Here is a 22381-nt window from a genome sequence, read left to right as displayed (position 1 = left end):
TGCTTACTCAGCATCAGGAGACCCTTCTACATCCCAACCTCCAGTCTCTGCACCTGACGGCTTGGTATCTCTTGGGCTGACTTCTCATGATACGCTTTTGTCTCAGCCTGTTCGTTCCATTCTAGATGCCTCCAGGAAACCAGCCACTCTGCAATGTTACCATCAGAAGTGGACGAGATTTTCTTCCTGGTGTCTTCTTCATCATCTTGATCCAACTTCCCTGGCAGTGGAGTCGTTGTTGGATTATTTGCTTTCTTTGTCTGACTCTGGCCTTAAGTCCTCTTCCATCAGAGTCCACCTCAGTGCCATTGCTGCTTTTCATGAGCCGATCCATGGATAACTTCTATCAGCTCATCCCCTGGTGTCCAGGTTCATGCGGGGTCTTTTCAATGTGAAACCACCTATTAAAGCCCCTCCTGTTATCTGGGATCTCAATGTGGTTCTTTCCGCCTTAATGAAGCCTCCATTTGAACCTTTGGCTACCGCTTCTTTCAAATTTCTCACTTGGAAGGTATTTTTCCTTATTGCTCTTACCTCTGCCAGGAGGGTCAGTGAGCTTCATGCACTGGTTGCAGATCCACCTTTTACGGTTTTTCACCATGACAAGGTGGTTCTGCGTACACATCCAAAGTTTCTCCCTAAGGTTGTCTCTGAATTCCATCTCAACCAATCCATTGTTCTGCCTGTTTTCTTTCCAAAACCTCATTCTCATTCTGGGGAACAAGCTCTACATACTTTGGATTGTAAAAGGGCTCTAGCTTACTATCTAGAGCGTACGAGACCCCACAGATCAGTTCCCCAACTCTTTCTGTCCTTTGATCCCAATAAATTGGGACGTCCTGTTTCTAAACGTACGTTGTCTAATTGGCTGGCAGCGTGCATTTCATTCTGTTATGCTCAGACCGGACTGACACTGGAAGGTTCTGTCACGGCCCATAAAGTCCGAGCAATGGCAGCATCTGTAGCTTTCCTCCGTTCCACTCCTATTGAGGAAATCTGCAAGGCTGCTACTTGGTCCTCAGTTCATACTTTTACATCTCATTATTGTCTGGATGCATTCTCCAGACGGGATGGACACTTCGGCCAATCTGTTTTGCAAAATTTGTTTTCCTAATGGCCAACCTTCCCTCCATCCCTCTTTTTGTTAGCTTGGAGGTCACCCATCAGTCAAGAATATGCTGCCTGCTTGTCCTGGGATAAAGCACAGTTACTTACCGTAACAGGTGTTATCCAGGGACAGCAGGCAGATATTCTTGCGTCCCTCCCACCTCCCCGGGTTGGCTTCTTAGCTGGCTTATCATAACTGGGGACCGCGCGCCTCTGTCGGGCGGGAAGGCACTCGCGCGTGCGCGTTGCGGCATGCCAGAACTTTCCAAGTTCTTAGAGTGCAATCACTCTAAAATTGTCCGTACCGGGGCTCCGTCGGTGCCGTCACCCATCAGTCAAGAATATCTGCCTGCTGTCCCTGGATAACACCTGTTACGGTAAGTAACTGTGCTTTCCAGACATTGCTCCCTTTTCCCATTTGTGTAGAAGTATTTAGTGATTCACTTACCTGAAGTATTATACTCACCTGGGAGCTTTGACCACCCTGCCATAAGGCCACAAGGGTGGCCAATTTTAAAGCTGCAGATATGACCACGATGCTGGAGCATGAAGGCTAATGACAGAGGTTTATCTGACAGGCCCAGCCATGTCTAAAATCAGTTCTGTCAGAAGCCCATTCCAGAAAGCAACATATTCTAAACAAATAGAAAAATAAAATTTGTTTTTCTACCTTTCTGATCTAGGAATTTCCAGACTATTGATGCGCAGAGTCAAATTCCTGCTTGCTACCACTCTACCAGTTTGACTCTGCTACTAGTTTGACTCTGCGAATCAATAGCCTGGAGCGTTGGTGTTACGGCCGCGAATCAGTGGCTTAAATGCCACGAAACGATCGTCGGCCTGGCTCTTTCCTAACTAGCTTGTTTTTTCTAGTTATTTTTGACTATTTTTAGTCTCCCACATGCCAGTAATAAGTTATATGTGAAAGTTTTTTGCCAGTGATGCTTGGGTGGAAAAGAGTAGGAACACCTCTCTGTTTCGGAGGCTTTTCTTTCGCCTTAAAATACTTTTTCTGGCTTTGGTGAGTACTGATCAAATTGAGTGATTTGTTTTTTAGTATATTGTATATTTTCCCTCCATTCCTCTTTTTTTGCTTTTTGTGAATACAATAGTAGTCATAAGTTCTGTATCACTTGGCCAAGATTTAGCAGTTTTAAGCTGTGTAAGGTGTAGTTCATGATGTTTGTTCTAATGTTTATCGTTACCTTTTGTAGAATAGCACTGGCAGTAGCCAGGTGGGGGCGCTATGATATGCTGTATTGGAATGGATAGTGTGCAAGAAAAAATTTAAATGTGTGTATGAGATGCCTCCTTTTCATGCGATTCTGGGTAAATCTAGTTAAGAACATAAGAACATAAGAAGTTGCCTCCGCTGGGTCAGACCAGAGGTCCATCGCGCCCAGCAGTCCGCTCCCGCGGCGGCCCATCAGGTCCATGACCTGTAAGGTGATCCTTTGTCTAAAACCCTTCAATCCCCATTATCCTTCTATCTATACCCTTTCATAATCCTATCTCTATCTCTATCTGTATCCCTCAATCCCCGTATCCTTCAGGAATTTATCCAATCCTTCTTTGAAACCCCGTAATGTACTCTGTCTTATCACAACCTCCGGAAGCGCATTCCAGGTGCCCACCACCCTCTGAGTGAAAAAGAATTTCCTAGCATTGGTTCTAAACCTGTTTCCTTTCAATTTCTCTGAGTGCCTCCTTGTTCTTGTGGTTCCCAATAGGCTGAAGAATCTGTCCCTCTCTACCTTCTCTATGCCCTTCATGATCTTGTAAGTCTCTATCATGTCTCCTTTGAGTCTCCGCTTCTCCAGGGAGAAGAGCCCCAGCCTTTCTAACCTGTTTGCATATGAAAGGTTTTCCATACCTTTTATCATTCTTGTCGCTCTTCTCTGAACCCTCTCAAGTATCGCTATGTCCTTCTTAAGGTACGGTGACCAATACTGGACACAGTACTCCAGATGCGGGCGCACCATCGCACGATACAGCGGCATGATGACTTCCTTCGTTCTGGTTGTAATACCCTTCTTAATAATACCCAACATTCTGTTTGCTTTCTTTGTGGCTGCTGCGCATTGTGCCGTTGGCTTCATTGTTGTATCCACCAGCACACCCAAGTCATTTTCAAGGTTACTTTCCCCTAGTACTAATCCCCCCATTTTGTAGCTGAACATTGGGTTCTTTTTCCCTATATACATGACCTTGCATATGTGATAGTTAAGGCCTCACCCAATAGAAACTTATGAAAAGTTGGTACACAAATATTAACAAATTGAATATGGATTGCGGCAAAGGCCAGAAAAATAACATTAGAGAATAACAGAAAAACACTAGGGGTTACTAGGAGGGAAAAAGTATATGTATTTTGCTGGATTAAGCCAGATCATAGAGGAAATCAGGTATAACACACTTATAGCGGTATTAATCTGACTCCATTTTGCCATCTTTCTTTCTTTGTGTATAACATACTGAAGGTTTCCCGCTTATAAAAGGCCTGGGTTTCTAGTGTTCTTTGTCTGGATTGCCATACTCAGAGGGATAGGAGAAACCTCATGGCCTAATTGATAACAGATGTTCTTGAGCTAGTTAGCTTGGAACATATCTGATTTCATATTCCAATGCTGGGTATAGAAGAAAGTGAATATGATTTGTATTTAAGTATTGAATATTAATGAAATATGTCATATGGTTTATGAATGTTTTGGGGCCCCGAATGTGTGTGAGGATGTGTGATGGAATGATTTGTATTTAATTTCAAATGTTTTACATATATAAGATTCAAGAAACTTTAAGGATAAATCCTGAGAGGTGACATCTGCATTTTGATCTTTAAGCTAGCCTACCATAGAAACTTGTGTAGGGAGGGCTGTCCAGTCCGCATAGGAATTTCCATTAAGGGAGGGCTCCTTTAGCCCATACTGGGAGTTCTCGTTAGGAGGAGTTATATGTTTTTTCCTTTTAGTGTCAAGTGAAACTTGAAGCTGTCAGCATTACTGAGAATTATTGAGAGAAAAAGTGTTCACAAAAATATAATTTGTTAAACTTTTCTTTAAGCATAGAGGGGCATAATCGAAAGGAACGTCTAAGTCCATTTTCGTCTAAGTCACAAGTCGTCCAAAGTAAAAAGCAGCCTAGGACACATTTTCGAAAAATACGTCCAAAATTTTTTTGTTTCGAAAATCGTCTAACTATACGTCCTGCCGATCTGATCGTCCAAGTCGCTAAATCGTCCATTTTTTTCCACATTTTCGTCCAACTTTTTGTCCAAGTCAAAAATGCCTAGAACAAGCCCTGTTGGACATGGGAGGGGTCTGCAAAGTGATGGACTGAACACCCAGATATGGCACCTAAATAGTGGGGATTTCCAAAGAAAGGAAAATTAAAGGCAAAAGAGAACCGGCATGGCTTACTAGAGAGGTGAAGGAAGCCATAAAAAAAAGAAGAACTTCTTTAAAAAATGGAAACGCACGAAAACAACCGAAGCTTGGAACAAACACAAAGATGATCAGACGAAATGTTACAAGGCGGTGAGGGATGCCAAAAAGGACTTTGAGGAGAAAATAGTACAAGAGGCCAAAAATTTCAAGCCCTTCTTTAGATACGTAAAAGGAAAAAAACCTGCAAAAGAGGCAGTGGGACCGCTGGATGACCAGGGAAGAAAAGGGTACATCAAGGAAGGCAAACAAATTGCAGACAGACTAAATTCCTTCTGTCTTTATGAAGGAGGACACCACAACAATACCAGAAGTAGTGAAAGTATTCAAAGAGTAATAGAAGACAGCCTCACCACAGTAGAAGTGGACTTTGACCAGATATACTACCAGATCGACAATCTTAAAAGCGACAAATCCCCTGTACCTGATGGAATTCACCCCAGGGGCTTAAAAGAACTGAAGGTTGAAATTGGAAAGCTTTTGCAAAAACTTGCCAACCTGTCAATTAGAACTGGACAGATACCGGACGATTGTAAGATAGCGAACGTCACGCCAATTTTCAAAAAAGGATCAAGAGGAGAACCGGGCAACTACAGACCTGTGAGTCCCTGGAAAGATGGTTGAAGCACTGATTAAAGATAGCATAGTCCGGCACTTGGATACACACAACCTGATGAGCCAGTCAACATGGCTTCAGGAAAGGGAAATCATGTTTGATGAATTTACTTCAATTTTTTTAGACCGTGAACAAACAAATTGATAGTGGAGAACCGGTGGACATAATATATTTGGACTTCCAGAAAGCGTTCGACAAGGTTCCACATGAAAGACTTCTCAGGAAACTACAAAGCCATGGAATAGAGGGAGACATACTAAGATGGATAGGCAAATGGCTGGAGAACAGAAAGCAGAGAGTGGGCATAAATGGGAAGTTCTCAGACTGGGAGAAAGTGACTAGCGATGTACCCCAGGGCTTGGTACTTGGGCCCATCTTATTTAATATTTTCATCAATGACCTAGAAGAAGGAACATCCAGTGAGATCATCAAGTTTGCAGACGACACAAAGCTATACCGGGCAATCAGATCGCAGAAGGATAGCGAGGAACTCCAGAGTGACTTGTGTCAGTTAAATGGGCGGAGAAATGGCAGACGAAGTTTAATGTGGAAAAGTGCAAGGAACACGAGTATAGAATGTCAGGTGCAACTCTGGGTAAAAGCGAACAAGAAAAGGACCTGTGTGTACTGATAGATAGGACCCTGAAACCGTTGGCACAATGCGCGGCAACGGCAAAGAAAGCAAATAGAATGTTCGGCATGATAAAAAAAGGAATCACGAGTAGATCGGAGAAAGTTATAATGCCGCTTTATAGGGCAATGGTCAGACCACACTTGGAATACTTTGTCCAACATTGGGCTCCCAACCTAAAGAAGGATATAAAACTGCTGGAGAGGGTGCAGAGATGAGCAACAAAGCTAATAAAAGTTATGGAGAACTTGGAATACGAGGAACGACTTAAGAGACTGGGATTGTTCTCCCTTGAGAAAAGGAGACTGCGAGGGGATATGATCGAGACTTTCCAAATACTGAAAGGAATCGACAAAATAGAACAGGAAAAAAAATTATTTACAATGTCCAATGTGACATGGACAAGAGGACATGGACTGAAGCTAAGGGGGGGGACAACTCCAGGACAAATATCAGGAAGTTCTGCTTCACGCAACGAGTGGTAGACACCTGGAATGCTCTCCCAGAGGAGGTTATTGTGCAATCCAGTGTTCTAGGATTTAAAAGCAAACTAGATGCACATCTCCTTACGAGAGGCATAGAGGGATATGGGTGACTAAAATTACGCCAGGTGTACACCTGGCTGGGCCTCCACGTGTGCGGATCGCCGGACTTGATGGATCGAAGGTCTGATCTGGAGATGGGCTGTTCTTATGTTTACAGGGCACTGCTGTGACCTTCACAAAAAGGGTACCATGTCTTCTCCTCACTACAGCTCCCTTATAGGTAATGGTGAGCCCCCCAAACCACCCCCAGAATCCCCTAGACCCACTTATCTACCACCCCAATAGCCCTTATGGCTGCAGGAGCCACTTATATGCCAGTACAAAAGAGTTTTGGGGGTGTATAGGGGAGTGTACATGTTTAAGTATCAATGCAGTGAATACAGGGGCTTATGGGCATGGGTCCTCCTCTCCATGAGTCCCTAACCTACCCCCAAGATGGCTTAAGCCACCTCTGTGCTGGATGACTAGGCTTTCCTATGCCAGGCTGCCAGGTGATGGGCTGGAAGTTGAATTTTAAAGGTTGGGTTTGGGGGGGGTCGGTGATCACTGGAGTAGTGTATGGGGGTCTGTTTTATGTGTTTGCAGTGCTTATCTGGTGATTTTAGGTGGGTTTTGTGACTTAGACCATGTTATACATGGTTTAAGTCACAATGTCCAAGTTCCGTTGATCCTGGGCTGTATAATTTTCAGTTATACATGTTGTACGACTAAGTCTAAGCCAGCCCATGTCCCGCCCAACTCCTGCCCTCGACACTCCTCCTGAAACACCCCGTTTAGCTTTGGTCATTCAGCAGCACTATGAAGGCCTAGGTCGTTTAGAAATACATCCAAAACCCGTTTTTATTATCGGCACTTGGACATATTTTGACAATGTTCGTCCAAGTGCCGACTTAGGCCGGTTTTTGGACGTTTTTCTCTTTCAATTATGAGCCCCTTAGTAACTATGTTAAAAGGAATTTTCTTTTTTCAAAAAAACCTAAGGTCGACCTCTCTCTTGGTTGATTGGTTGACAGGTGTGATGTCATACTAAGCACTGCAAAAGTATATAAGTGAACTTTGGGGCATTGATTCTCGGAGTTCATATTTCTCAGGAAAGATGCACTTTGACATGCCTGACTATGTATGACCCCATTGTACAAATGGCCTAATGAATCAAGATTTGCTGTTAATTTTTAATAATAAATATTGGATTGGAAACATTTATGCAATTATCATTATTCCCGGGCAACTAAGGGCAGGGTTTGGTAGGTTACCCTGTTCACCCTCTAGCCCTAATTATAAGCACAGTTGCAAATTTGAATTTCTATATTATAAATAAATAAATACATACATAATCACCACCACACTGGCTCAGACTAAAGATTTACCAAAGTCCATATCCTGTTCCAATAGTGGCTCATCCAGGTCACAATTACTTAACAAGATCTCAACAAAGAGCTAGATACACAAAACTCTCCAATCATGATGGTCGCTAAATCAGTTTGACTGGTTTAGCAACTGATGGAATTTGCCAACCCAATTTCAAAATGGCTCACCAAGTGGTTGTACAATCTCTGATTTTGGCATACAAATGACCTCTTTACTATTAAAATGAGGTCATGACCCTGGAATCATTATGGGATCTTGTGGCTAACTTTGGTAAAGCCAGAAGTCCTCATTTTCAATATATAGAAGGGAAACTAACTGAACATACAAAAGAGATAAAGGATTTTAAAATGGTCATGGTTTCTTTTAAATCCACTACCGAAAAAGTTGAACAGGACTTAACATCCTTCAGACATATTCAAGAGACATTAATTAAAGACAATACAAATCTTAGGAGAAAAATTGAATCTTTAGAGAATAATGCTCATGGTAACAACTTAATATTGATTAACTTCCCAAGGGTCGCTATGGTGTTCCCTAGGGAAATGATTGAGATATTTACAGGAAATTCTGGGAGTTTCGGAGGAATGTTTACCTCCATTCTCTCAGGTTTATTATTTGCCTACTAGAAGTCAAGTTCAACATCAAATGACTACTAATCATGAAGTATTGGATGTATCAACTTTGCTTGAGACATCAGACAAAGAAATGGCAATTCCAGCTACATTAATATTAACGGTGGCTCTTCAGCTGGATAAAGCATGGATTTTGAGATTATTCATTAAGAATAGGCAAAAGGAATTTCTTGGATTTAAAATTCAGATGTTTCCTGATCTATCACGTAAGACGCAGAAGTGCCGACGTGAGTTTCTTCTTTTGAAACCAGGTGTCTTAGCTTTAGGGGCTACCTTCTATTTAAGACATCCCTGTAAGTGTATAGTGTATCATTGTGAAATTATGTTTTCTTTGAACCTTTTCAATTAAATACCTTCTTGTCACTATCCCGTTTGGAGAAAGAAAAATCTTTAGCTCTTTAGATTGATTTAGGCATTAGATCTCAGCTCTACAGCCTTGATATACTTTGAATATTTGCTTATATTTCTCGCTCTTTATTAAATATGGATCCCATTAGAGGACTTGAGTAAAGTTAAACCTATGTATGTTCTTCTTTTCTTTTATTGTTAAAGTGTCAACTTTAATGGAAATTCTTCCTATGTTTAACTTCTTTCTGTACAAGTTATAATGCTTGATATTGAAGTTTAAAAATGATAAATAAATTAAAATTTAAAAAAAGGTCATTAATATTAAAATCAGCCATCCGATCGATGGACTAACATTGCATGCCAGAATCGGATTGGTAATAATGACCCGAAAAAACAACAGGTCTGCCTGTTTTTCTTTTTTTTCCTATAGGCTGAGATGTTGTGTATGTGTAACACACACATATACACAATATCTGGCCCATAAAAAAAATTCGAACTGCTGCCCCCCAACCAAAATAGAGGCAGGAGGGATGCCCACTCCCTCCTGCCACTGCGATCTTCCCCCCACGACAGCTGACACCCCTCCCCCCACCCCCGCAGGACCTCCTTCCCCATACTTAAAAAATCAGGAGGGATGCCCACTCCCTCCTGCTGCCATGAACCCTCTTCTGAACTGACCCCTCCCACCAGGATCCCTCCAAATCGACTCCTCCCCTTCTTTACATTACCAAAAATCATCAAAAGGGTTGCCCACTTCTTCTGGCCACCGGATGCCCCCCTGAACCTCCCCTTATTTCAATTAGGATGACAGCAGGAGGGATGCCCAGTCCCTCATGCTCACAGGCCCGCCACTCCAAAATGGCGGGCATTCTTCTTCCCGGTACATCCTGGGATGCACAGGGAGGGGCCTAAGGTCCTGATTGGCTCAGATGCGTAAAATCAGGGAAAGAGTCTGTGTATCCCAGGATACAGAGAGAGGAGCATAGGTTCTCCCCGTGCATTTGAGGATGCACAGAGAAGAGGAAGGCCCATTTTGGAGTGGTGGGCCTGCAGGCAGAAAGGACTGGGCATCCCTCCTGCTGTCATCCTAATTTAGAGGGTCAGGGGGTGTGGGAAGTGGTTTGGGGGGACCAGGGGTCATCTGGCGGCAGGAAGGAGTGGACATCCATGCTGATGATTTTTGGTAAAGTAGGGAAGGGGAGAGGAGGGGTTGGTTTGGGGGGATCCTGGTGGGAGATCAAGTCCAGCAGTGGTTCGTGGTGGCAGGAGGATGTGGGCATCCTTTCTACTGATTTTATTGAAGTGAAGTGGGGGGGGTTCTACAGGGACCGTACTGTGCCGCGAGCATCCCTCCTGCCTCTATTTTGGTTCCAGGCATCATGGGGGGTGTCGTCTGAGGTGGGGACTGTCATGGGGGGGGGGGCGACTTAACAGTTATTTTTAATGGGGACAGATATTGTGCATGTGTGATACATGCAAATCTGTGCCATTAAAAAAAAGAAAAAAGCCTCAACAGCTAAGTGGCAGTAGGCTGCTTTGGGGCTTCCCCTGCTGCTCAGCTGTTCGGATTTCCCCAAACTAGCTCTGCGCATGTGTAAAAGTCACTCTCACAGTGAACCTCTGCAAAAATCATTTGAATATAAACTTGGAACATCGGTCGCTGTTTCAGAATCGGCCAAAAAATCAGCCCACAGCAACCGTGTTTTGTGCATCTAGCCCTAAAACAGAGTTTATGCTGCTCTTCCTAAGAATAAGCAGTGAATTTCCTCAAGTCCATCCTACTAATGGTTTATGGACTTTTAAGAATTAATCCAAAACTTTAAGCCTTGAGAACTGTTTTTATCATATTCTCTAGCAACAAATGAGAGTTTAATTATACAATGGATTAAAGAAATATTTTCTCTGATTTGTTTTAAATGTACTACAGTACTTAGTAGCTGCAGTATGTGTACCCTAATCCTTCTATTTTTGGAAAGAGTAAACAAGTGTAACTCTCTGTGAGATCTGGATGTTGCTGGAACAGTTGGAGAGTTCCAGGGGGTTACCACTATCCCTGGTAGTGGGAGGAGAACTTCCAGATGAGGGTTGAAAATCCCAGCCAGCGGGGCAGGGCATGAGAGAGAAAAGTGAATGAGCTGAATGATATGGGTCTTTGGTTACCTGTTCCCCACCAAAACCAAAGAAGCCAAGGAAGAGTCCTGGGACTCAGAAAGGGTGATCAATTAAGGTGGAATAAAACATCCGCTGTGGAGAAGCAGGTCGCTGACACAAAGAGGTTGTGCTACAAAAGAGGGTGTTTTGGGGAGGGGAGAAGGGATACCTTCCCAAAGGACTAGAGTAGAGCAGAGGGAGTCTCATTCTCCAGAGAATCTGTGTGTGGGATAAAGAAAGGGCTTTGCAAAACAAGAGTTGGTGTTGGCTCACCCAGGAAATGACCAGGGAATGTATCAGTATGTTTGTTCAAAGCAGAAGTCTTAAAAACTTTAGAGAGTGAGCGAATTAAGCGAAGTCTATGGAAGCATTTTTTAACAACTACACTGATTTGCTGGTGGAATGTTAATTTGCTGTCCAGGGTAATACCCAAGTTTTATTGATGGTACAATATTCAGTGGTGTGGAGTTTAGGCAGAACAAAGAGTGAAGATTTATTCTTTCCTTACATGGGAATAATATTGTTGAAGATTTTGCAGCGTTAAGGACCAACATATTATCCTGTAGCCAGTGACATATTTTTTCCATTTTAAGATTGATGTCTGCAATTTCACTTTGATCATTTGTAACTAGTGGGTGGAGTAGTTGGAGATCATCGGCATATGCAAATGGCGTGAAACCTATTGATTGACAAAGAGTTAGGAGAGGAGCCAGGAAAATGTTGAAAAGTGGGGACAGAATAGAACCTTGTGGGATACCGTAATTTGTACTGTAATTTCCTGATTTAGTGTTGTCGCAACTTAGCCTGAAAGACCTATCGTTAAAGTATGATCTGAACCAATCTAATACCTGATCTGAGACTCCACTAGATTCTAAACGATTCAGTAATAAAGTATGATCAATTGTTTCAAAAGCAGCCAAGACTTCTAAAGAAATAAGTAAAACAGATTTGTGATGATCTATGTAATATAATATTTTTGTTGAGACCGAGTAATGATGTTGCCTAAAACCAGTCTGGTTGGGGTGTCAGACCTTTGTTTTTTCTGTGAATTCAGAAAGTTGAAGAAAAACTATTTTCTCTGTTATTTTCGCAATGAAGGGAATGTTAGCGATTGGCCAGTAGTTTGAGGGTTCTGAAGATTTCTCCTTGTTGTCTTTGATTATTGGGTGTATTACAGATTCCTTCCAAACTTTTTGTAACTGACCTGATGATAAGCTATTAGAAACAAGTTTATGAATATGCTCGCCAAAAATCGAGAAGTATCTTTTAATAAAAAATGGGGAAAATATCTCCAAGCTTGTACCTTTGATGTTCAGCAATTGAATGACATGTTGAATATTGGTTATTTTTGGGAGGGAGAAGTGAGAGCATTTTGAAGTGGGTAGTTCAAATGAAGATATGACTCTGGTTGGATTATTAGTTGCCCCTGTGATGGGTAGAGAATCCCTAATTCTGTTTATGAAGTGATCCACTAGTACCTGAGCAGAAGGTTTGGTATTGGTGACTTCCTTTTGCTTGTTATAGTTAGTTAATGATCTAACGATGGAGTAGAGTTTTGAAGAATTCTTGGTTTTGTTAATTTGTTCCTAATAGTATTTTCTTTTAGCTAGATTGATCTTGTCTTTATAGAACTTGGCAAGATCAGTGTACAGTGCTGCAAATGTCTGGTAGTGCTATAGAAATGATAAGTAGTAGTAAGGTCAAGTTCCTATAACTACAAACTGAAGTGAACTAAATCTGAATATGTTACTAAGAGGCTAGCTATAAGCTGTGAATCCATCTAAGACAGTGATCTCAAACTCAAACCCTTTGCAGGGCCACATTTTGGATGTCGGTACTTGGAGGGCCTCAGAAAAAATAGTTAATGTCTTATTACAGAAATCACATACACAACCTTAGATAGAGGTATTATTCCCGTTTAGGACCTCAGCGGTGCAAGCTGTGAGAACATTTCATTCACAGAGATGTTTGCACTAAAGTCTTCATCGGTCTTATTTTATATATATTTTTTAAAATTATTTATCTTATTTAAATATTTTAATTATAGATAAGTTAGAAAGGTACTCATCTCTTTTAGAAAAGCATTATGCTTTTCTAAAAGAGATGAGTACCTTTCTAACTTATCTATAATTAAAATATTTAAATAAGATAAATAATTTTAAAAAATATATATAAAATAAGACCGATGAAGACTTTAGTGCAAACATCTCTGTGAATGAAATGTTCTCACAGCTTGCACCGCTGAGGTCCTAAACGGGAATAATACCTCTATCTAAGGTTGTGTATGTGATTTCTGTAATAAGACATTAACTATTTTTTCTGAGGCCCTCCAAGTACCGACATCCAAAATGTGGCCCTGCAAAGGGTTTGAGTTTGAGATCACTGTCTTAGATGGATTCACAGCTTATAGCTAGCCTCTTAGTAACATATTCAGATTTAGTTCACTTCAGTTTGTAGTTATAGGAACTTGACCTTACTACTACTTATCATTTCTATAGCACTACCAGACATTTGCAGCACTGTACACTGATCTTGCCAAGTTCTATAAAGACAAGATCAATCTAAGGTTGTGTATGTGATACTATCTGAAGTTTAACCTTGGAAAATAAATATTTTTCTATTGCCTTATATACCTGTATTTATTACAGAAATGACATGAGGTATAAACTCTTTATAGTTTATAAATCTTTCCTTTTGGCTAAGTCTTATTAATAATATTGTAATTTATAGCTAAAGAGATATATGATCAAGAAACTGTTTTATTTTACTTTTGTGATTATGATAAACATACCGAGGGCCTCAAAATAGTACCTGGCGGGCTGCATGTGACCCCCGGGCCGCGGGTTTGAGACCACTGATCTAGACATTATACATGCTCGTTACTGAATTCTCATGGTAACATTCCTGTATACTTGTCTCCAATCTTCCATCAGCTGAATCCCTTGCTAGCTGTTTTATTGGGAAGATAAGAGTGTTTGTATAGTCTTTTTATATTCATGATAGAGCCCTCCTCCCCTTGACTGCAAATTCATCAGCACTAGTACTAATTACTACTCTGGTCCTCTTTTTAATATACCTACAGTACATACTCATTTTCAGTAAAAGTATGATCTACTATGAGCTAATTACTAGTACCCTTCATAATGGTCCTTCAACCTGACTGAAACCTTCAAAGCTAGGTCAGTTTCCAATCTTATGGAAGAAAGTTGTGATCAAACCACTTCTGGAAAAAACTCTCCCTGGATGCAAGTGTCCCTACTAACTATTGCCGAGTCTCCAATCTATGTTCATCTCCCATTATAGATATCCTCATACCTGACTGGCTGTGGGTTCCCAAGGATGGGATTTTGAGGTCCTGAAAGTGTAAGCACCTCCAATATGGATGAAGTAGTGTTTCTCAAGCCATTCCAGGAGAACCTTCAGCCAATCTAGTTGTCAGGATATCCATGGTAAGTATACATATGATAGATTTGGGTGGAATAGAGGCAGCAAAGTGGATCCTAGTCAAGATGGCTTCCACCCATTTTACATTACCAGGCAGTGATTCTGATAGTCCTGGAAACCCATAGGCGCATGAGAAAAGGCTGGCTTAACCATTGGGCAAACTAAGCTGTTGCTTAGAGTGGCAGTTTTCTAAGGGGTACCATGCAGCAGCTGCAGGGAAGGCAAAACAATAATATACTAAGTCAAAGGACCAACAGCACATCCTTTTGCCCATTAGGCAGCTAGGCAATTTCAAATAGCCCATTTACCTGGGTAAATTCTTTCAACTGAACGGAAGCTCGAATGAGGAGGCATGGGCTGAAGGTGAAAGGGAACAGACTCAGAAGTAATTTAAGGAAATACTTCTTTACAGAAGGTGTGGTGGATACATGGAACAGCCTCCTGATGAAGGCGATGTGGACCATGAAAGCATAGGATAAACACACAGGATCTCTAATGGAGTGTTGGGAGATCATGATTGTTGAGTTTAATTATCAGAATCTAAAGAGGATCAGGCCTAGGTTTACCTAGGGTATCTATCTAGTACACTTGCACTGGTAGGAGAAAACTATCAAGTGAATCTTCTCACCTCTGCCTCTATCTTCTAATTTATAGCTCTGCTTATTGTATAGCCAACAACCTACAAATGTAATATTTTTATAATTCTACTGTATCCACATAAATTTGGTGCTATATACAATAACACTTTATTAGAAAGTCAATACCTGTAAATATTTTTTATGCAGCTCCTTTTGACAGATCTTACCTTAAGAATGGAAATATACTTTTGAATGTTGTTGAGGCCAAACATTTAACACATTCCTATGTGCTTCTTAAGGATTGGAAGGAGAAATGGGATGAAGAACTTATAGGCCACTAAGGATCAGTATTACAGTCAATTATTTGAAGATGAACAAAAATTTACCAATGCAAATGTAGAAATTAGTTTGCAATAAAAAAAATCATCTTTTTTTAGAAATACAGCCCCATACAAATACAAAACAAGTATTACATGCAAGAGTTACTAAGTTACTCAGTTCCAAGGAGATTCTAACTAGTCCTGATGCATTATGGGAGTTGCAGCATTGATTTTAATGGATAGAATCAAGGCCTACAAATGTTGGTTCAAAACTAGGACTGAGCAAAAAAATTTCACTCTTGGAACCAAGGTTCTTGGCAGCTCTGGGTCCCTTTGCCATCTACGACTTCCTAAGCAGCAGCTCCCACAGACTCTCCCTTTATACCTGAAATCTTTGCAGCCCTTCAGAAATGGTGCCTTTTCATTACCTCTACTTGAGATGGATGCCCTTCAAAGGTTGCAGTTGAAGATTTCTCAGAAAATGTAGTCATCAGATGCTTCTTGTGGGTCACTGGATTAGTACATCTTTGCTTCTTGTCAGGGAGCAGGAAGGTACTGAACCTTTTCTCTCCCACTCATTCAAGAGTGCATGATCAGTCTCAAGCTGCTCCTTTACTAACCATAATTTGGTCTTTGACTATACATTATAGAATGACACGGGAACAAATTTTTCACCATCCCCACGGGAACTCATTTTCCTGTCCCATCCCTGTGAGTTCTTTTTCTGTCCCTGCCCCATTTCTGCACAGTCTGTCCTCATCTGCACAGGCCTCAAACACTTTAAAATCATAAGTGTTTGAAGCTTGTGCAGTTAAGACAGAGCTTACAAGAATGGGATAATGACAGGTACAAAACTTGAGGGGACGAGGAAACTGAGTTCCTGTGGGGACGGGGACAAATTTGTCCCCATGTCATTCTCTATTACACATTCAACTCCTAGGCAGTCTTCTCCAACCGATCCTAGGGATCCCACAGCCAGTCAGGTTTTTCAGGATATCCACAATGAACGTGCATGAAATAAATCTGTGTACTGGAGACCCAGCATATTCTTTCCCTTGGATTTTACATATGGTGCCCAAATTCCAGCATAGATGCATGTGTAAATTGTTCAACAAGCCAATTAACATTAACTAATGATGCTGATAATCACTAGCAATAATCTGGATTTGCATGCACATCCCGCCTGTTCGCTATTTCGTAATCCAAGGAGCCCGAATCCCATAGCAAGCAATCCAAAGGGGGAAGTGGACAAAGGAGGGTCAAGGGTGTTCTGAGAAAATCGATGCAGTTATGGAATAAGAGGCCTCTATACTCAACCGGAAATTATACTACGTTTCAACAGGTGTAAGTCTAGTAGTCAGACCTGGATGTAGAAATCGATACTAAGCACTATTCTGTAAAGACCATGTGCGCTTTACAGAATCATGTTTAGTGATCTTTTACAGCACCCAGATTTCAGGACCATTTATAGAATCTGTCCCATTATAGATATCCTCATACCTGACTGGCTTGGGGCCCCCAGGAAGTGTTTTTGAGGTCCTGAACATGTGTCTCCAATATGGATGAAGCAGTGTTTCTCAAGCCATTCCAGGAGTACCCTCAGCTAGTCTCATTTTCAGGATATCCATGGTGACTATGCATGTGATAAATTTGGGTGCAATAGAGGCAGCAAATGTGAATCTCTTTCATGCAGTTTTACTGTAGATATCCTATAAACCTGATTGTTAGAGGGATATTCAGGGCTGGCTCAAAGTTATCTTACACTAGGTGAAGTATGTCATGTGTTCCCATTCTACTCCACTCATCATCCAGCATCTCTTCTTCCATCCCCCCACCATCCAGTATCTCCCCTTCCCTTCCTTCTCCACCCCAGGTCTCCAGCATCTCTATCTGTTAACCCCAACCCCTATTCACTAAATATGAACACTCTATGAACTTAAGGAATATTTCTACTTCTGTGTAAACAACTTGGCACCTCCTGGCCTTGCAACACACAAACTGACGTTAACACTATTAATGTTATCAGATGTACACTGCTATATTCTCTAATTCATTGTACGAGATACACACTGATATACTCTTTAATTCGCTGTACGTAAAGTTTCTCTTGATTGTATTTACAGTTTCTCTTGATTGTATCTAACTCGCTGTACGTAAAGTTTCTCTTGATTGTATTTACAGTTTCTTTGATTGTATTTACAGTTTCTCTTGATTGTATCTACAGTTTCTTTTATTGTAAACCGCCTAGAAGTCGCAAGATTGTTGGCGGTATATAAGAATAAAGTTATTATTATTATTATTATATCTTTCCCCCTATCTACCTAGTGTCTAGCATCCCTTTCTTTCCCCCTCTCCTTCTTTCTAAGTGTGCTCCTTCCTTCACCCTTCCTGCATTCAGTGTCTTTATCCCTTTCCTTCCCTCTTTCCCCAAGAAATCAAGCATCTCTCCTTCCTGTCACTACTGATGGAACTACTGCCATTGCCAACTTACCTGAACTACCAACAGAATTATTCCAACACATTAAAAGAAAATAACCCATGGCAATGGGCCTTTGATCTGTGTGTGCATTCAAGGCCTGCCACTAACAGCAGCTTTAAAAAAAAGGTTACTTTGCCAATGCTGTGTTGCCACTCCCTAAAGCCTGCTGCCCTCAGTGGCCACCTAGTTTGCCTAGTAGTATGGCCAGCCCTGAGGATATTCCAGGGATGGCTTGAAAAAACTGCTATAGATCAATGGCTCCCAAACCTGACCTCAAGTATTCCTAGTCAGGTTTTCAGGATATTCACAATGAATATGCATGAGATCAATTGTATATCAAGGAGGCAGTGTATGCAATTCAATCTCATGAATATTCATTGTAGATATCCTGAAAATCTGACTGGCTGGGATTTCTCCAGGACAGGTTTAGGAATCATTGCTTTACAGAAAAGGAAATTCAGTCAAAGGATCGTGCTAAGAAGCTGCAGAAAGAAAGATTCAGAGGAATCTGTAGAGATTATATCTATACTGAGATGGCAGTGACAGAATTCAAATGGGCTTGGGACAGACAGAGAGCACAATGATAAAGACAGGGGATTCAGAAGGGGGCTGGATAAGTTAACAGGAACAAGGAATAAGATGATGTCTTGAGTCTTGGCTCAGACATATGGTACTCAAGTGACCAGATACAATTCTAACATTAACAACCATAAGGTGGACAAAGACTACACAAGTCTCACTTGATTCTATGACATTGCTGGTGGGAAAGAGGAATAAGTGTATGAACCAAACAGGAAGATAACAATGCCTAAAATTGTCTACCAGCAGATGTTGGAGTCCAGCAGTGCAATAGAATTGAAACAAGCCTGGGATAGGCAGAGGAAGAAACAGGGATGAGAGATTGGATAAGACTTAGGAGATGGGGAGCAGGCATTGATTTTAAGTATGGGAATAGATTCAATGGTAGAGAACTAACTGGGGAGACAACTGGCAGAATAGCCGAGTCGGTCACTCTTTACCTACCTCATCTCCTTTGGTCTTTTGTGTGTTTGGGTTTCTGAATCTGAAACGGGTGGGAAGAGGGGGGTTTCTGGCAGAGCCTGGGCTTGCTGTATTTCTTGTATTCACTCATTCAGATTTAGCACCCACTTTTATGAAGAGATTCACCCAACATATCAGCATAAGATATAGGACAATAAATGATCCATAACACAGGAACTCCTGCTCCTCCAAACACAACTTCCTTTCAAATTAATTTTAATTTTAGAGCGAGAGAGTTAGTAAAAATCATTTACAGTACTTTCCAACAACTTTTATCAAAGGCAATAAGACTCAGGAGCCGATCAAGTTTGTTTCTCTGTACACTTTAATTTTTCCCCCGATGGATGAAAACACTCAAGTTTACAAAAATGGCATTAAAAGAAGCACATTGTACAATGAACAAGCAGGTTGTATTTTAAATACACAGATAAGCTAAACCTTGCTACCACGAGAAAGGAGAGAAAAGGGGCTCACTAACCTCAGTACAGACAGAACTCAGGAATGACTACAAAAAAGGAGAGGGGTTACTTGAAAAAATTTAAAATTAACGAAATTCAATTTGAAGAAATTGGGACAGGTGCTCCTCCAGGTTGAGAAAATGAAAATTGTGCTCTTCACCCCTCCCTTCTGGAAAATTATCAGGAGGAGAAGGGGGAGAGAAAGATAGTGCTTGACCAAATACACTCTAGTGTGCAATTTAGGAGCCCCCTTGTTGTCCATTGTCCTTCTGAGGATCTTTGAAGGATAAATCTACAAAATCTGAGAACATCTGGAGGTCTTAAAACTTCTCTGCTTAAGGGCTTATTGGGGTTTATTCTTTCACCCTTTGTTTATTTTTATTTATTTGAGTGGCGAAGTAAATATGCATTACAGATTCCCCCCTCCCCTAATTTTAATGACACTTCCCAATTTTAGGAAAATAAAGCTGACAAATTAATTTTTGAAATGTTTTTAAAACAATGGCCAGATTCAGTGAAGAAAGCAGCTTTTTACATATGTTCAACAGTTTATTGAAAAGAAAAATGTTTCTCCTGGAAATGACATTTCTGAATCTGCACAAAGATGCTTTGAATCTGTGAGGGTTTGCCACAACTGAAAAGGACAGGGACAGGGCGAAAGCAAGCACAGAGGGCGAGGCAAAAAAATATTTTGAAAAGAATAGCACCTATAACTTTAAAATGAAGCATGCAGGTAGGCAACAGAGGAAGGGTGTTAATTAAAAGGCTGCTATCCATTTTCTCATTTCACTTCCCCTATGCAAGTCTAGATAGAAAGGGAACCAGAGAAGGGATAGTAAGTAATGCTCAATCTCAGACAGCCATTTCCAAGAGCAAACTATAGTCTCTAGGTCAGTGGTCTCAAACTCAAACCCTTTGCAGGGCCACATTTTGGATTTGTAGGTACTTGGAGGGCCTCAGAAAAAATAGTTAATGTCTTATTAAAGAAATGACAATTCTGCATGAGGTAAAACTCTTTATAGTTTATAAATCTTTCCTTTTGGCTAAGTCTTAATAATAATATTGTAATTTATAGCTAAAGAGAGATATGATCAAGAAACTATTTTATTTTACTTTTGTGATTATGATAAACATACCGAGGCCTCAAAATAGTACCTGGCGGTCCGCATGTGGCCCCCAGGCTGTGAGTTTGAGACCACTGCTCTAGGTTGTAAGCAGATCTTAGATCTGGGGCTCTGTGTGCGGCTAGGATACCTCTTCCCAAGAAAGATCCTTTTGCAGAGAGTAAGCCTCCAGGAGGGAGCCAACTCCAGTCCTGCACTGGGTCCAGATATTCAAAGCTACTCAAAGAGTGAGGATTGAATTTTTCCAGTTTTTGTTCTTTAATGGATTGCTTTAATAAACGTTGGCCCAGGCAATGAACTTGCAGTTTCCATAAAATGCACATTTAGCCCTCACAATAAAATATTTAATTAAAATACTGCAGCAAATTACAACAAAAGTAGCTTGTAATTATTTGTCCATCGGCTTTGGCACAATCACAATAATTGTATTTTTTAAAGTTTGCCAGTTGTCCCCTATTTAGGAGGGAAATTTTATTCCCCACCCCCACAAAAAAGAACCTGATCATTGTTCCTCTTTAGTTAGTGGGATGCAAAAGTTTTTTTTGCTAAGACTTTATACTTTTGTTTCAACCTTATTAAAGAAATCCCCCCCCCCAAAATAGCAGACAAAATCTAGCAAGCCCCTTCCTTAAGAAAGCAGATTTTTCAAATAATTCCTTCAGATCTCGCCCCCACAGGGGAACACAATGAAAATGCAATATACACATTTATAATACCTTCAATTTCAATAGCACATCTGCAGTTGGTGCAGAAAAAATCACGTGACCGAAGAAAAGCAGTCAATAGTAATGCACGACTGCCCAGTTAATATGGGCATCAGTTGGCACAATGACAAACTTTTTCCATCCTTATTTTTTTTTTAAAGAAATGTCCACAAGCAAAGACAGGCTACCTCAATCATTTAAATAGTGGAAAATTGACCAGGAGGGATCTTTCAAATAAGGGTGCCTCTCAGCCAAGGCTGAGTCAATAATCCTTCAGGGTCAATAGTCTCTCTTATGTGAGGTGCTGCCAGCCAGAATTTGTAAGTATAAACCTCCCCAGAACAAGATCCCTAATGAAGTTTGGTTGTGTGATACAAAACACATGATTACATGGAAAACGCAAAGTGAAAAACTAAACAAATACAGACCCAGATGTAATACCCTCTTTAAAGAGTGCTCTATTTTCATGAACATTTTAAGATGCTCCCTCCAACAGATTTCACCTACATATTTTATTTTCCTTGATGGAAGAAATTAAGAGAATCAGAGAATGAGAAATTAAAAATGTTCAGATTTTGAGATGTGAAAGAAGGTGGGTTAGGGTGGGTGGGAGCAGAGGAAATGGTGGAATTTTACTTTTCCATTTTACACAGAAATGGAGGGGGAAAGGTGACAAATGTATTTAAAAAAAAGGGGGAAGTATGAAGGGCCAGTGGGAAGCTTGGATAGAAGTGGGGTAGGGTGGGTGGGGGCATGGGAAAGGATGGATTTTACTTTTCTGTTTTACACAGAAATGGAGGGGGAAAGGTTACAAATGTTTGGTTTTTTTTAAAGGGGGAGGGGACTATGAAGAGCCAGTGGGGAGTTTGGATAGAAGGTGAGGTAGGGTAGGTGGGGAAATGGGAAAGGATGGATTTTACTTTTTCATTTTACACAGAAATGGAGGGGGAAAGATGACAAATGTATTTAAAAAAAAGGGGGGGGAATATGAAGGGTCAGTGGGGAGCTTGGATAGAAGGTGGGGTAGGGTGGGTGGGGGTAGGGGAAAGGATGGAATTTTACTTTTCCATTTTACACAGAAATGGAGGGGGAATAGTTACAAATGTATTAAAAAAGGGGGGGGGGAGTATGAAGGCCATTGGGGAGTTTGGATAGAAGGTGGGGTAGGGTGGGTGGGGGCACGGGAAACGATGGATTTTACTTTCCTGTTTTACACAGAAATGGAGGGGGAAAGGTTACAAATGTTTTTGTTTTTAAAAAGGGGTGGGGAGTATGAAGTGCCAGTGGGGAGTTTAGATAGAAGGTGAGGTAGGGTGGGTGGGGGCACGGGAAAGGATGGATTTTACTTTTCCATTTTATACAGAAATGGAGGGGGAAAGGTTACAAATGTATTAA

General features: G+C 41.0%; 1 protein-coding gene across 4 annotated transcripts in view; it reads right to left on the bottom strand.

Moving 5' to 3' along the window:
* POU2F2 (POU class 2 homeobox 2) overlaps positions 1–22381 on the bottom strand; it is a 404239-nt gene that overhangs the window by 28497 nt on the left and 353361 nt on the right. The gene's annotated exons all lie outside the window — the stretch shown is intronic.

This window comes from Geotrypetes seraphini, chromosome 11, assembly GCF_902459505.1.
Source record: "Geotrypetes seraphini chromosome 11, aGeoSer1.1, whole genome shotgun sequence".
NCBI lineage: Eukaryota > Metazoa > Chordata > Amphibia > Gymnophiona > Dermophiidae > Geotrypetes > Geotrypetes seraphini.
The sequence above is the reverse complement of the archived record's forward strand: the minus strand, read 5'-3'. Positions and strand labels throughout refer to the sequence as shown.